The following is a 15,449-nucleotide window of genomic DNA, read 5'->3' as shown; positions in this document are numbered from 1 at the left end:
AAGATGATGGAGGGGCTGAAAGTCTCCTTTTCAGTCTGATTTGCACACACCCACTCCTGACCCAGATGCTATCACTGGGAATGCTACAGGCTAAGTGACCAGTGTAGACTTGGTTACATGGTGGGATTACCGCCATTGACTTAGAGCAATCACCCCCAGAGCTGGGTCCAGTTTCCACTGAGTCACATGGTCTTTTAGGTTGAAAGAAGAGGGAAAGGAGGATGTGTGGCAACAGTGTCTCCTACACAAATAGATTTACTTAGTCGATAAGATATAATTTCATATCCTTATTATTTCAAATGATTGTAATACTATAAACATATATTTTTTTAAGATTTTATTTTTAAGTAATCTCTACACCCAACATGGGGCTTGAACTCACAACCCCGAGATTGAGAGTCGCATGCTCAACTGACTGAGCCCACCAGGAGCCCCTGAACATATTCTTTATGGTTGAAATGTTTATAAATAAATGGCCATAGAATAGTCCAACAAGTTATATAGTATAACTTACTTTTTACAACAGCTTATTGAGACACAATTCACCCATTTAAACTGTAGAATTCAATGGTTTTTAGTATATTTCCACAGTTGTGCAACTATCATCACCATTTTCTTTTCTTTTCATTTTTGAGAGAGACAGAGAGAGAGAGAGCTCAAATGGGGAAGGGACAGAGAGAGAGGGAGACACAGAATCCGAAGCAGGCTCCAGGCTCTGAGCTGCCAGCACAGAGCCTGATGCGGGGCTCGAACTCATGAACCGTGAGATCACGACCTGAGTTGAAGTCAGATGCTTAACTGACTGAGCCACGCAGGTGCCCCTATCATCACCATTTTCAACATTGTCATTCCCTCAAAAAAAACCCTACTTACTAGCAGCCACACTACATTTCAAGCCCCATAGTACCTGGCTTCTCTCAGTTAGTACGGTATTTTCAAGGTCGATCCCTGTTGTAGCATGTTTCAGTATTTTATTTCCTTTCATTGCTGAATAATATTCCATTGTGTGAATATACCACGTTAAAAAAGTCTATTGATGAGTTAATGGACATTTGGGTTGTTTCTGGTTTTTTTGGCTATTATAGAGATTGTCTTGGGGCGCCTGGGTGGCTCAGTCGGTTGAGAATCCAACTTCGGCTCAGGTCATGGTCTCACAGTTTGTGGGTTCGAGCTGACAGCTTGCTCAGAGCCTGCAGCCTGCTTCAGATTCTGTCTCCTTCTCTCTCTGCCCCTCCCTGCTCATGCTCTGTCTCTGTCTCTCAAAAATAAATAAATGTTTAAAAAAATTAAAAAAAAAAAGATTGTCTTATTTCATTCAGGCTACTATAAAAAAATGCCATAGACTAGGTAGCACATAAACAACAGAAATTTATTTTTCACAGTTCTGGGGGCTGGGAAGTCTAAGATCAAGGCACTGGCAGAGTCAGTGTCTGGTGAGAGCCTGCTTCCTCATTAAGGGCCAGCTTCTCATTGTTAATCTCACATAATGGAAGTGGGGAAGGAGCTCTCTGGGATCTCTTGTAAAAGGGTATTTGTTGAAAAGACCATTTTCCCCCCATTGAATGGTTTTAGCACCCATGCTGAAAAATCAACCAATCATAAAAGTGAGAATTTACATCTGGGCTCTTGGTTCTATTCCATTGATCTCTATGTCTATCCTCAAGCTTGTACTGCACTCTATTTTTTACTGTAACTTTGTAGTGATTTTGAAATCAGGAAGTAGTGAGTCCTCCAACTTTATGCTCCTTTTTCAAGATTGTTTTTAGCTATTCTGGATTCCTTATATTTCTTTTTTTTTTTTTTAATTTTTTTTTAAATGTTTATTTATTTTTGAAGGAAAGACAGAGTGTGAGTGGGGGAGGGGCAGAGAGAGAGGGAGACACAGAATCTGAAGCAGGCTCCGGGCTCTGAGCTGTCAGCACAGAGCCCGATGCGGGGCTCGAACCCACGAACTGTGAGATCATGACCTGAGCCGAAGTCGGACGCTCAACCAATTGAGCCACCCAGGCGCCCCTGGATTCCTTGTGTTTCTATATGAATCTTAGGATCAGCTTTTTCAATTTCTGGAGGAAAAAAACTAAGATTTTGATAGAGAACACTTTGAATCTAGAAATCAACTTGGGAGGACTGCCATCTCAACAATACGAAATCTTTCAATCCATGAACATGGGATGTCTTTACATTTAATGAAGTCTTCCTTAATTTCTTTAATGATGTTTTATAGTTTTCAGTATACAAATCTTACACTTCTTTTTAAAAATGTACTCTTGGGGCACCTGAGTGGCTCTGTGATTGGGATTCTCTTTCTCTCTCTCTGCCCCCCCACCCCCCCGCCCCACTCATGCTCTGTCTCTCTCTCTCTCAAAATAAAATAAACTTACAAAAAATTAACTAAGACAGAGGGAGAACAGCGATAATGAGGAGACAAATGGCAATGTCTGTGTCTCAGGGTCTATAAAGGAAACCCTATTTTCCATGTTGGGCTCCTAACACCAATGCGTTACCATCATGGCATCTGTTCTGGGCTGCAGGTTAGCTATTGTCGACTTTATGTGGCAGAGGCTGCCTGGTATGATGTGCACATGTTGGGGCTGGACTTGGTGTGTGGAGCTTGAACATGCCAGGGCAGTGGTGAGTGACCCACATCTCCAAACACACACACTTACTCGGAGACCTTTTTAAAAAAAATTTTTTTTAACGTTTTATTTATTTTTGAGACAGAGAGAGACAGAGCATGAACGGGGGAGGGGCAGAGAGAGAGGGAGACACAGAATCGGAAGCAGGCTTCAGGCTCTGAGCCATCAGCCCAGAGCCCGACGCGGGGCTTGAACTCACGGACCGCGAGATCGTGACCTGAGCTGAAGTCGGACGCTTAACCGACTGAGCCACCCAGGCGCCCCTCGGAGACCTTTTTAAAAAAAATTTTTTTCATGTTTATATATTTTTGAGAGAGACAGAGCATGAGTGGGGGAGAGGCAGAGGGGGAGGGAGACACAATCTGAAGGAGGCTCCAGGCTCTGAGTTGTCGGCACGGAGCCTGATGCGGGGCTCGAACTCGCAAACCATGAGATCATGACCTGAGCTGAAGTTGGACACTTAACCCACTGAGCCACCCAGGCCCACCACAGAGATCTCTACTGTGACAATATGAGTGTGCCCCGTTCGTGTACGTCTGCTTTCACCAAACACAACCGAGCCATGCTTGACATCCTTTGTCAACAAAGGGGATTTCAGAGACGCACCTGTGTGTGGACAATGACACGAGGACAGTAGCAGTGGGAGGTCACACTTCAAGAGTGCTCCCTCTGTGCCAGGCCCAGCTCTAAGCACCTGCTGAAGACTAACGCAACTAAAGCTCATAACAACCCTTTGAGGCGATGCTTTTGTTTGCTCCCTTTTGCAGCAGAGAAAACTTGCCCAAGGTGACACAGCCGGTGACGGGCAGAGTCTGGATTTGAACCTGGAGCCGGAGTGCTTAGCTATCGTGCTATTCCCTCCCTCTACAAAACTATCAAAACAGAACAAATAAAGTGCTACAGCGGTAAATACAGTAACAATAAATAAATAAGACTCTGGCAGTGGGCATAGGGTCCTGCAGAAGAAGTTCACTCTACCTGGTGGAGTTGAGTTTCCACTGAGCCTTGAAAAAAGAATTCACTAGAACCCAACAGTGGGAAGGTTGTTTCAAGTCGGTGTGACAGCAGACAGCCGTGCAGGGGCTCACGGTGTGCGGCTAGCATCGGGCTATATGTTACAGAAGTGCTCTCCTTAAAATCATAGGGAGGAGGAGCTACACAGAACAATTTTCTTTCTTTTTTTATATAATTTTATTTATTTTAAGAGAGACAAGAGAGAGAGAGAGAGAGAGACTGTGAGCGCACACACACGAGTGGGGAGGGGCAGAGAGAGAATCCCCAGCGGGCTCTGCACTGTCAGCACGGAGCCCGATGCGGGGCTCCACGCGGGTTTGAACTCATGAAATGTGAGATCATGATCTGAGCTGAAGTCAGAAGCTCAACTGACTGAGCCACCTAGGTGCCCCCACGGAAGAATTTTCTTAATCATTATGTCTTCTCTCTCTGCTCATTTCAATTGCAACTGAAATAACATTTTATTTAAACCAAAAATATTTTAAAAATTTAAATTTAAATTAAAAAAAAGCTTTACATTTAAAATACATATTGTGAGGGGTGCCTGACTTCAGCTCAGGTCATGATTTCGTGGTTCACGTGAGTTTGAGCCCCTCTACGGTCAGTGCGCTGGAGTCTGCTTTGGATCCTCTGCCCTTCTTTCTCTCTCCCTGCCCCTGTCCCACCCGTACTTTCTGTCTGAAAAAAAAATACAACATTAAAAAAAATTAAATACATATTTTGGAGGGCACCTGGGTGGCTCAGTCGTTTGAGCATCCGACTCTCGATCTCAGCTTGGGTCGTGATCCCAGAGTCGTGGGATCAAGCCCCTTCTTGGGCTCCATGCAGACCTTGGAGCCTGCTTGGGATTCTCCTCTCAGCACTAAATAAATAAATAAATAAATAAATAAATAAATAAAATATCTATTTTTTAATTTAGTAAGTAATCTCTCCACCCAAGAGGGGCCTTGAACTCACGACCAACCCTAAGATCAAGAGTAGCACAACTCCTCTGACTGAGCCAGCCAGGTGCCCCTGAAATATTTTTAAGAGAAATATTACTTATTGTTTTCTTTTTTTCTTTTATTTATTTATTGTTTTTTTCAATCTTTATTTGAGAGAGAGAGAGACAGAGAGATAGAGCACAAGCATGGGAGGGGCGGAGAGACAGGTAGGGAGACACAGAATCCGAAGCAAGGCTCCAGGCTCCGAGCTATCAGCACAGAGGCCGACACGGGGCTCGAACTCACGGACGGCAAGATCATGACCTGAGCCGAAGTCGGATGCTGAACAGACTGAGCCAGCCAGGCGCCCTCTTTTTTTGTTTTTTAATGTTGATGTTTTAATTTTTTTAATTGCTTGATTTCTAATCGCCACATGTCTATGATACTCTAACTGCTTTTCAACTGCTTTGGGCTGGCAGGCCCAAAGACTTCCAGGGGCTTTTTGGTCTGAGGGAACGTGCGTTGGTAGCAGTAACCGGAAGACCATGGAGATGGTGGATTCTTGCCTCAACTGGAAATTTATAAAAATTTTCCATGAGGTGGCAGCAGCTGCTCAAGCAGTCCTGGAAAATGAGCTCAGCTGAAAATTCAAGGTTGTTGTCGTTGTCGTTGTTGTTGTTTGCCATTAGAGTGAGATCTCTTTCAACATTGCCTGTCTTTGAATAAAATCTATGCGTTAAAAATTCTTTGATTTAGAAATTAAAGCTGGTTTCTTTTTTTTTTTTTTTAATATTTACTTATTTTTAAGAGAGAGAGAGAGAGAGACTGGGGGAGGGGCAGCCAGAGGGGCATGTACAGAGGACCCAAAACAGGCTCTGTGCTGACAGCAGTGAGCCCGGATGCGGGGCTTGAACTCACGAACCATGAGATCATGACCTGAGGGGAAGTCAGACGCCCAGCCTACTGAGCCACCTGGGCGCCCCTTGACGCTATTTTCTACCCACTAATACCGACCGAGGCTCTCCTGTCTTTCAAGGTCATTTCGGAGCGGTCAGACGAAAGATGCAAAATTCAATTCCCACCACAGCTACTAGAAAGCAGGATTTAATTTTAGCCCTGCCAAACAACGTGGGGCGGGCGGGAAGTGATTTTGGCACCTGGAAGTGTTTCGTGCTTCACACCAAGTGAGCGCGCCTCTTACTCCGCACTCTCGGGCCGGCTGTCCTGTGAATTTCTATTTGCTCAGAAATTATGCTGATCTCAGTTTCCGCCCTGAGCAAGGAAAACGAGGGTAAGAAAAGAAGGGAGCTAGCCCAAGTGCAGGGAACAAAACACAGAATGGATGGGCCTTCACAGAAGAGGATTGTTTCAGTCCCAGAACAAAGGGGCAGATGGATTAGGCCGGTCTGAGCCCTGGCTCCGCCTCTTACCAGCTGGGCCCTCACCTGATCTCCAGAGCTAGGGTTTTCCACAGCAGACAGAATGACAATACCTTTTCGCAGCACTGCCGAGTGCAAAGGGGAGAATGTCCTCTGGGCCACACCAGTTGGTTGGAATTACAGCAGATACTTTATCGGGTCGCTAAAATATGTTTACCCGCTGACTTTTCTTTTTTTTCCTTTGCCTGTTTCCCACACAGGAAAGACGATGGAAATAAGATCAAAGTCATAATCCTCTTGTCGATCCGCGTTGGGCCGCTGGTCATCCCTGGCTGCATGTCAGAATCGCCTTGGAGCCCTCGCCCCAGCCCAGGGCAATGGCCACAGTCCCTCTGGGTGGGGTGTGAATTTGAAGCAGCCACTTCCCAAACCCTCTGAATGTCCTTGAAGGGACTCTGCCTCACCCAGAGTGGTCACGTGATTTCCTTGCTAAGGACACTGCCAGCCGAGAAACCAAAGATTTTGCTTAAATGAATCTGTTAACTGCTTCAAATCCAGCCTTGCAGATCCCTTGGGGTATAAAGCGGGCCTGACCTCACCGAGTTAAATGGACACACTTTCATTCTGATCTTAGAGCAGCATCTTAACGAGCATCTTTATAGACTTATTCCACATTGAAAGTGGATATCTGTGACCTATAATTCGCAAGATCTTTAATTTAACATAATTATAAGGACACTTCTGAAATTAATGGTCAAGTGAACGACGGCACTAGATAACTATTCCAATATATTACTTCAACACCTTCCTTCCTTCTCTCTTCTCCAAAATGATGTTTCAATTCAGGTGGTTCTTTGGGTTTTTTTGCTTTTTGGTTTTGTCTGTTTGTTTGTCTTTACTGTTTCAAGTACTATTTGTTGTGACCAAGTTATGAAGGCTCTGTGGAGAAAATATTAACAGTTTTTGGCTAAATCAGTTTTAAGGCAAAGGCATTCGTTAATAAGGCATTTTCTCTTTTTATTACTAATTTTTTTAATAAGGAATTTTCAAATGTGACTATTCCAGAAGTTTTCTCTGTGCCACCTGATCAAGATGAATTTACTGTAATATCCCCTTTTTCTGGAAGGTAGCTGCATATATCTGGATGGAACTCATAATTTTTCTAAATATGTGCAAAATTAAAAAAATATATTCTGTATTAAAACCCAAACAATTTTCATACCACTTCCCTTTCCAGGCTTTCTTGTAAAACGTTGTCCTGACATGTCTTGGTAAAAAAAAAACAAAAAAAACAAATGTGCAATGAACTTCCTGTCTTCAAAATAGAGATACTCTCTTCCTACAGCCTTGGAAACCAGAGAGCAGCCCACACTAAGACTTCTGGTCAAAAGCAAAACTCAGGCTGCTGGGGTCCAGGGATTTCTCTGTTAGGGGCCACACATCCACTGGGATGTGGCCACTATGCATACCTGAAACACCTCTGTTATATCACCCTAACCACATCTATGGCACATCCTAACTGCTGACTGCATTTGAAAATGATCCCCGGGCACAAAGCCATCCAGTGTCAGGTCGTACAAAGCCACAAAATATTCATGATCTTCTGCAGACCCGGCAGATTGTTTCTTAATTGTGGTAAAGTGCACATAACATAAAATGTTCCGTCTTAACCATTTTCAGCATACGGTTCATTAGGGGTAAGCACATCGTGTTGTTGTGCAACTGACCTCCAGAACTCATTTCATCTTGCAAAACTGGAGCTCCATACCTATTAAACGACTCCCCCCTCCCCCCTGCCCCCGGCTCCTGGCAACTGCCCTTCTGTTTTCTGTCTCTACGAACATGACTACTCCAAGTATTGCACCCTTTTGGGGAAGCAAAATGTTTTTTCTTTTAAGCTTATTTATTGATTTAAATAATTTCTACACACGACATGGGGCTTTAACTCACAACCCCAAGATCAAGAGTCACACGCTCTTCCGACGGAGCCAGCCGGGTGTCCCTGGAAGCAAAATGTTTCTAATCACAACTGCATCCCATCAAATTTACAACCAGAAAGCGGAAGGTCTGAAAGTTTGAACTTTACGATTAAGTATGTAAAACATACTCAGACACACACATCCACACATACTCACGAACACACAATTCTGATAGAACTGAGCTTGGCGGGGCAGGGGGTGGCACACCTGGGTGGCTCAGTCGGTTAAGCGTCCGAGTGGATTTCAGCTCAGGTCATGATCTTACGGTTTGTGAGTTCCAGCGCCCCATCGGGCTCCGTGCTGATGGCACGGACCCTGCTTGGGATTTTGTCTCTCCTCGCTGCCCTCACCTACTTGTGCGCACACGCTCTCTCTCTCAAAATAAACAAACTTAAAAAAATAAATAAAAAGAACTGAGCTTGGGACAAAGTCCATCTCTGGGGGCCACTGAAGGCCTGTTTCGTGAAACTGCTTCTCCAGGTGTTTTACCTGGACGAGCAGAAAAGTGTGCTTTCGGCAACTGGCAAGGGTCAAGGTCTTTTAAGTTATACAAGAATGGGCCTGCAGAGAGGGTTCTCAGGATGCAACCTGGAACTGAAACCCGACATGAAACCAGCTGCAGGAGGGAAGAGCCGCCACCTCTGAGATCAAACCCAGGGCCAGGTGTGTGCAAAGGGGTCTTGGGGGCTCGGAGCACTAGCCTGCGAATTTCACAAAAGACTCATCCGCTTCTGCAGATTTGGCTTTGAGGATTTGTTTCCTATGCCTCCCCATGTTTTCTGCAGCTCCCATGCCAGCCTGGCCCAGGGTCAAGGTAGGCTGGATCCAAGAAGGAGAGGGGAGCAGGTGCCCTGAGGACTCTCACACAGAGCCCATCAGGGACAACTTATTACTGCCTCCATGCTGAAAACAGCTGTGTCCTTACTTTACAAAAACGTAGAAGGCGTTGCTGGCTGTCCTCTGGCGGCAGGGCCAGGGTAGGGCCGAGCACAGGTCAGCAGCCTGAGTGACACAGGAGTCTTGACCTGCGGCTTCACCCATGTTCCAAAGACAGGCTTCAGGGGGCGCTTGGGTGGCTCGGTTAGTTAAGCGTCCGACTTTTGGTTTGGGCTCAGGTCATGATCTCACGGTTCGTGGGTTTGAGCCCCGCATTGGCCTCTGTGCTGACAGTATGGAGTCTGCTTGGGATTCTGTCTCTGCCCCTCCCCAGCTCGTGCTCGCTCTCTCTCTCAAAATAAATAAACTTAAAAACGAAAAAAAAAAAAAAAAAGATGGGGCATCAGGAATGTGGTGGGGAGGGCCCTCACCGAGGCCTGAGGACTGTTATTTTTCCCCTAACCTTCTGTTGCTGTGCAGTTTGTCTAGATAGCTCTGTCCTTCCTTTTTAAACCACAAAGGCTTGCAAGAGACTGGCCTCCACTGCCCAAGTGTGACAATGGCCACTTCTGGGGCCTGGTTGGGGGAGGGGGTGTGGGGTGTGGGGCTGGCTCCTGGGGCCACCGGATCTCCTTCAAGGCACTGCTTGTCCACACAGCCCCTTGCCCATGTCCTGCCCTCCCTGCCTTCCCTGAGGCCTCGTCTCCAGCCGTCCCACCCCCAACCTGCATGGGCCTCAGCTTCCTGGGGACTCGAGGCACCTGCCCTGGCATTTCCATGGGGGCTTCTCTGGTCCCATGGAATATTCCACATGCTGGGGGAAAAAGGGACTTCCTTGGGATGCCAGCAGTGGCCATGGTGGTTTGGGCTGCCACAGAGATGTGGGTGCGTGGATGAGTGACAGCTCCCATGCCCCCTCCCCTCTCCTACCATAATCCCTCACCAGCCAAGGGAAGCTAACGGAACGTCTGTGTTGAGTGTCTCTCTTTCCTTCTCTCCCCTTCTCTTCTCTCTCGGTTTGGCACTTGCTAAAAGTTAAACATGCATCTTATCTACCTTAAGAACTAACAACTCCACTTCCACTTACCCAAGGGAAGTGAAAACATGTCCACACAAAGACTTATATAAGAACATCCACGGCAGTTTTATCCGCAATAACCCCAACGTGGAGACGCTCCAAATGCTCATCACGGATGGAGTGACTGTGGCCGCACAAAGAAATACCACTCAGCAGCAAGAAGGAACGGATTACTAATACACACAATAACATGAATCCGACTCCAAAAGCGTTAGGCTGGGTGAGCGCTGCAAGCCGGATGAGGCCATTTATATGAAATTCTGGAAGAGGCAAACCGGCGAAAGAAAACAGATTGAAGATTTCGGGGGCCTGGGATGTGGGAAGGTGAGGTGAAGAACGAGCACGAAGGGGCACAAGGGTGCTTTTTTTGAGTGACAGAAATGTTTTGGATCTTGATTCTGGTGGGGGTTCCACAGGTAAATACATTTGTCAAAAACTCATTGAACGAAACACATAAAAAGGAATCATCTGATTCTGCGTAAATAACACACTTCGATAAAGGTGTTTTTGTTTTTGATTTTGTTTTAAAAAAAAGCAGCTCAGTCTAGCGTCCCCAAGTGGGTGGCACCATTTCGCCTGGAAACAAGCTGGAATGACAGGCATCCTGACCGACGTGTCCAGCACAAACTACTTAGGTGGCACAGAGGGCCCATTGTGACCAGACCGCAGAGTCTCTCTCCAGCCCGTCCTGCACCGTGGCCCTGAGCCCCGGCCAGCACAAACTATTTACCAATTCCCTCTGCGAGCAGTGCACTTTGACGCCTTCCGTGTCTTTGACCTGCTCTTCTCTTTGCCGTCAATACTCACCCCCAACCTTTTTGCTGGGGAAGTTCCACGCATCCTTGAAAGCTGGACTCAAGCGTCTCTTCCCCACCTCCTCTGAGCTCTCCCTACAGCTCTGCAAGCCACACTGTATTGCATTATAGGCTGTTACCCTCCTGTCCTCCCTCCTCCCATCCTCCCACAGTCCGGAAACCCCTCGAAGCCAGGGTGGTGCCGTATTTCGCTCTGATTCCTTCAAAGTACCTAGCACATTCCTTGAATGTCTGTTGGGCAAGATGGTAGGCCTAAGTTAGCTAAACAGAGACTCACAACCTTCCGAACCTTCTCCCCAACTTGCAGATGAGGACATGAGGCTCCCAGAGCTCAGGCGATGATGCTGAAGACCTCAGGGGCGGGATGTGGCACTGTTAAGTGGCAGGTGCAGAGGGAGGACGGTGAATGAAGCCCCGTCCCAGCCGTCAGTGAGCTCATGGAGGACAGAGGCTCACAAATAGTGGGAAACATAGGCCGAATGGAGACACGAGGGAATGAATTCATTCATTCATTCATTCATTCGAGTCGCCCTCCCTCCCCCTTACAGTCTGCAGCAGCATGCAGGAGTGGGCACAACAGGTGCTGTCTCCTCCCCTACCCCCGCCCACCCCAGAGGGACCTAACCCACGGAACTGCAGCATAACCCTTTCTAAAGGCAGCCAGCTATGGACCTCAGGGATTAGTTTGGCTAAAGGATTCGTAGTTTTTTGTTGGGCTTATAGTCAACAGCTGTGCTGTTTTCTTCTTTTTTTTAATGTTTTATTTATTTTTGAGAGAGAGAACACAAGCAGGGGAGGGTCAGAGAGAGAGGGACGGAGTATCTGAAGCAAGTTCCAGGCTCACAGCAACGAGCCCAATGCGGGGCTCGAACTCATGAACCGCAAGATCATGACCCCAGCTGAAGTCGGACCTCAACCGACTGAGCCACCCAGGCACCCCTGTTTTTTGCTTTTTTTTAATGGTAAGGTTTTTTTTAATCTTTATTTTTGAGAGAGAGTGAGAGAGACAGAGTGCAAGCAGGGGAGGAACAGAGAGAGAGGGAGACAGAATACAAAGCAGGTTCCAGGCTCTGAGCTGTCGGCAAAGAGCCCGATGTGGGGCTCGAACCCACGAACCGCGAGTTCATGACCTGAGCCGAAGTCAGACGCTTAACCAACTGAGCCACCTAGGTGTCCCATCACAGCTATGTTTTGTACTTTATTATAAAAACTCTTTTGATTTTATTAACGAGGTTCGTGCTGGCACGGCTTGCGTTTTGGCTAGAATGTGAACCTTGCATAAATGTCATGGCTCTGTGGGTGCCTAGAACAGGGCTGGAATGTAGCAAATGTTCTGGTATTTGTTGTAAGTTCTGTCCCATCTCATTTTCTGAAACTGAATTTTGAGACAGTAGACTCTGCTGGTCAGATTTTTTTAAAAAATCTTTTAATTTCCTATGTCTGTCTGCAATATGTTTGAAAATTGCTCACAGATAATTTCACTTGACTTGAAAACAAAGTATAACCTTTTGTTTGGAGCCAAATAAAGTTTTCTCTTCCTTTCCAATTTATTGGTAGAATGGATAAAATTCTGATACGTCATCTTACCTCATGGTACCACCCAGAACAATGCAGTTGAGAAACTGGTACCTGTGTTCTACTTTGTGCCTTTGTAAGAACTAAACCTAGTGTCAAATTATGATGAAACCAAATTATTGCTGCTTCTGGGAGCCTGGGTGGCTCAGTCGGAAAAGTGTGGCACTCTTGATCTTGTGGGCGTTGAGTTCAAGCCCCATGATGGGTGAAGAGATTACTTAAATGAAACTAAAAAAAAAAAAAAAAAAAGAGGGGAGCCTGGGTGGTTCAGTCAGTTAAGCATCCAACTTAGGTTCAGCTCATGATCTCACAGTTCGTGAGTTTGAGCCCCGCATCAGGCTCTGTGTTGACAGCTCAGAGCCTGGAGCCTGCTTGGGAATTCTGTGTCTCCCTCTCTCTTTGCCCCTCCTCCACTTGCACTCTGTCTCTCTCTCTCTCAAAAATAAATAATAAAACATTAAAAAAAAAAAAAGAGTATATATGCATCATGATTCCGTTTACATAAACTTCAGAAAGAGGTGGGGAGCCTGGCTGGCTCAGTCAGTGGAGCGTGTGACTCAATCTCGGGGGTGTGAGTTCAAGTCCCAGGCTGGGTGTAGAGATTACTTAAAAATAAAATCTTTTTTTTTTTTTTTAAATGTTTATTTTTGACAGAGAGAGAGACAGAGCCAGAGCATGAGCGGGGGAGGGGCAGAGAGAGAGGGAGACACAGAATCCGAAGCAGGCTCCAGGCTCCGAGTGGTCAGCACAGAGCCCGACGCAGGGCCTGAACTCACAAACCGCGAGATCATGACCTGAGCCGAAGTCGGACGCTCGACCGACTGAGCCACCCAGGCGCCCCCTATTATTATTAGTTTAAATGTTTATTCATTTTGAGAGAGAGTTTGTGCGTGTGTGCATGAGCAGGGGAGGGGCAGAGAGAGAGAGGGAGAGAGAGAATCCCAAGCAGGCACCACACTCTGCACAGAGCCCGACATGGGGCTCGATCTCATGAACTGTGAGTTCGTGACCTGAGCCGAAATCAAGAGTCAGACGCTTAACCGCGTAACCCACCGAGCCACCCAGGCGCCCCTGTTTTTCTAAACTGCAGCGTGTGACATTAGTTTCAGGTGTGCAACGCAGTGATTGCACAAGTCTACGCCCTATGCTGTGCTCACAAGCGTAGCTACCGTCTGTCAGGTACGGCTACACCACCACTGACTACATTCCCTGTAGTCATTCCCTGTGCCCCTTCATCCCTGTGACTGACTCATTCCCTAACCGGAAGCCTGGACCTCACGCCCCTTCATCCCTTTTGCCCATCCCCCTGCCGCCCTCTGTCAACCACCGGTTTCTTCTCTGTATTTATGGGTCTGTGTCTGTGTTGATTGTTTGTCCATTTTTTTGTTTTTCAGATTCCACATATAAGTGAAATCATACGGTATTTGTCTTTCTCTGTCTGCCTTATTTCACTTAGTATAATCCCCTCTGGGTTCATCCATGTTGTCACAAATGGCAAGACCTTTCTTTCTTTTTCTTTCTTTCTTTCTTTCTTTCTTTCTTCCTTCCTTCCTTCCTTTTCCTCCTTCCTTCCTTCCTTCCTTTCTTTCTTTAGCTTATTTATTTTGGAGGCGCCTGGGTGGCTCAGTTGGTTAAGTGACTGACTTCGGCTCAGGTCATGATCTCGTGGTTCATGAGTTCAAGCCCCACATCAGGCTCTGTGCTGTCAGTGCACAGCCTGCTCAGGATTCTTGCTCTCTCCTCTCTTTCTGCCCCTCCCCAGCTCGTGCTTTCTTGCTCTCAAAATAAATAAACTTAAAAAAAAAAAAAAAGGTTGTGTAAATAAATAAATAAATACATACATAAATAAAGTTTATTTATTTTTGAGAGAGGGGCAGAGAGACAGAGGAAGAGAGAGAATCTCCTTACCATCAGCTTAGAGCCCGATGTGGGGCTCAAACCCATGAACTGTGAGATCACAACCTGAGCCAAAACCAAGAGTCGGACACTTAACTGACTGAGCCACCCTGGTGCCCCAAGATCTCATTCTTTCTTAGGGCTGAGTAATATTACCTGTATCTATTTTAATTGATTGATTTCTTAGGATTTTGCCCCATGTGATTGTCTCAGTTTGTTCTTACAAATTTGTTTAATAAACAAATACCTTTTAAAAGTGAACAACTACCTACCTAATACATGGAAACAAAATTTTCCCACAGTTTAATTCCAAGTTAGCACCTTCTGGTTTCTTGTTTTGTTTGCTTAGTAAACAATGTTCAGGTGTTAAATGTGACTAGGGTAAATGAGGTCCAGGGTCATTTTCAGATTCCAGACAACCCAAACCAGCCAATTCTGCAAACTAAAGAGCTATTACACTATTCCTTTTTTTTTTTTTTAATGTTTATTGATTTTTTGAGTGCGTGAGAGAGAGAGAGAGAGAGGGAGAGAGAGAGAGAGAGAGAGAGAGAGAGAGAGAATGAGTGGGGGAGGGGCAGAGAGCAAGGAAGACACAGAATCTGAAGCAGGCTCCAGGATCTGAGCTGTCAGCACAGAGCCCAGTGAGGGGCCCAAACCCACCGAGAGAGCATAACCTGAGCTGAAGTTGGACGCTTAACCCACTGAGCCACCCAGGCGCCCCATCCTTTTTTTTATTTTATTTTTTAACCATAAGAGACTCTTTACTTTTTTAATTAATTTATTTATTTTGAGAGAGAGAGAGAGAGAGAAAGAGAGAGAGACAGAGAGAGAGAGAAGGAGAGAATCCCAAGCAAGCTCCCTACTGGCAGCGCAGAGCCCAATGCGGGGCTTGAATTCACAACCCTGAGATCATGACCTGAGCCAAAACCAAGAGTTGGATGCTTAACCGACTGGGCCCCCCAGGCGCCCCAAGAACTAGCGCTATTCCAATATCCGTAATGCTCATTTGTAAACTCCTTCCTCTCATATTTATTTTTTTTTTCACTTTGTACTCTGAATATTTTATGATTAAAAATCAGGAGAGTTCTACCAATATCCAAATTTCCAGCTTCTCTGAATCAGAAAATCTGGTGACAATGGAACTATGTTCCTGACTGGGAACAACTGGCTTACTCATATTTATTTTATCAGGCATCTGTCATGTGACAGGCACTTGCCCTGTGCCAGGATCAGACATCAAGAAATGAATGAGATGAAAAAAAAAAAAAAAAAAAAAAA

General features: G+C 45.9%; 1 long non-coding RNA gene across 1 annotated transcript in view; it reads right to left on the bottom strand.

Annotated features, from left to right (window-relative positions):
- Positions 1 to 4,558: 4,558 nt before the first annotated feature.
- Positions 4,559 to 15,449, bottom strand: part of LOC125928170 (uncharacterized) — a 25,141-nt gene continuing 14,250 nt past the window's right edge. The window contains exons 3-4 of the long non-coding RNA XR_007459581.1: positions 6,066 to 6,891; positions 4,559 to 5,289 (exon numbers count right to left, since the gene is read on the bottom strand). This is a non-coding gene — a long non-coding RNA (uncharacterized LOC125928170). The remainder of the gene's footprint in view (positions 5,290 to 6,065; positions 6,892 to 15,449) is intronic.

The sequence above is a fragment of the Panthera uncia genome, chromosome E3, assembly GCF_023721935.1.
Source record: "Panthera uncia isolate 11264 chromosome E3, Puncia_PCG_1.0, whole genome shotgun sequence".
NCBI lineage: Eukaryota > Metazoa > Chordata > Mammalia > Carnivora > Felidae > Panthera > Panthera uncia.
This window is presented reverse-complemented; position numbering and strand designations above follow the sequence as displayed.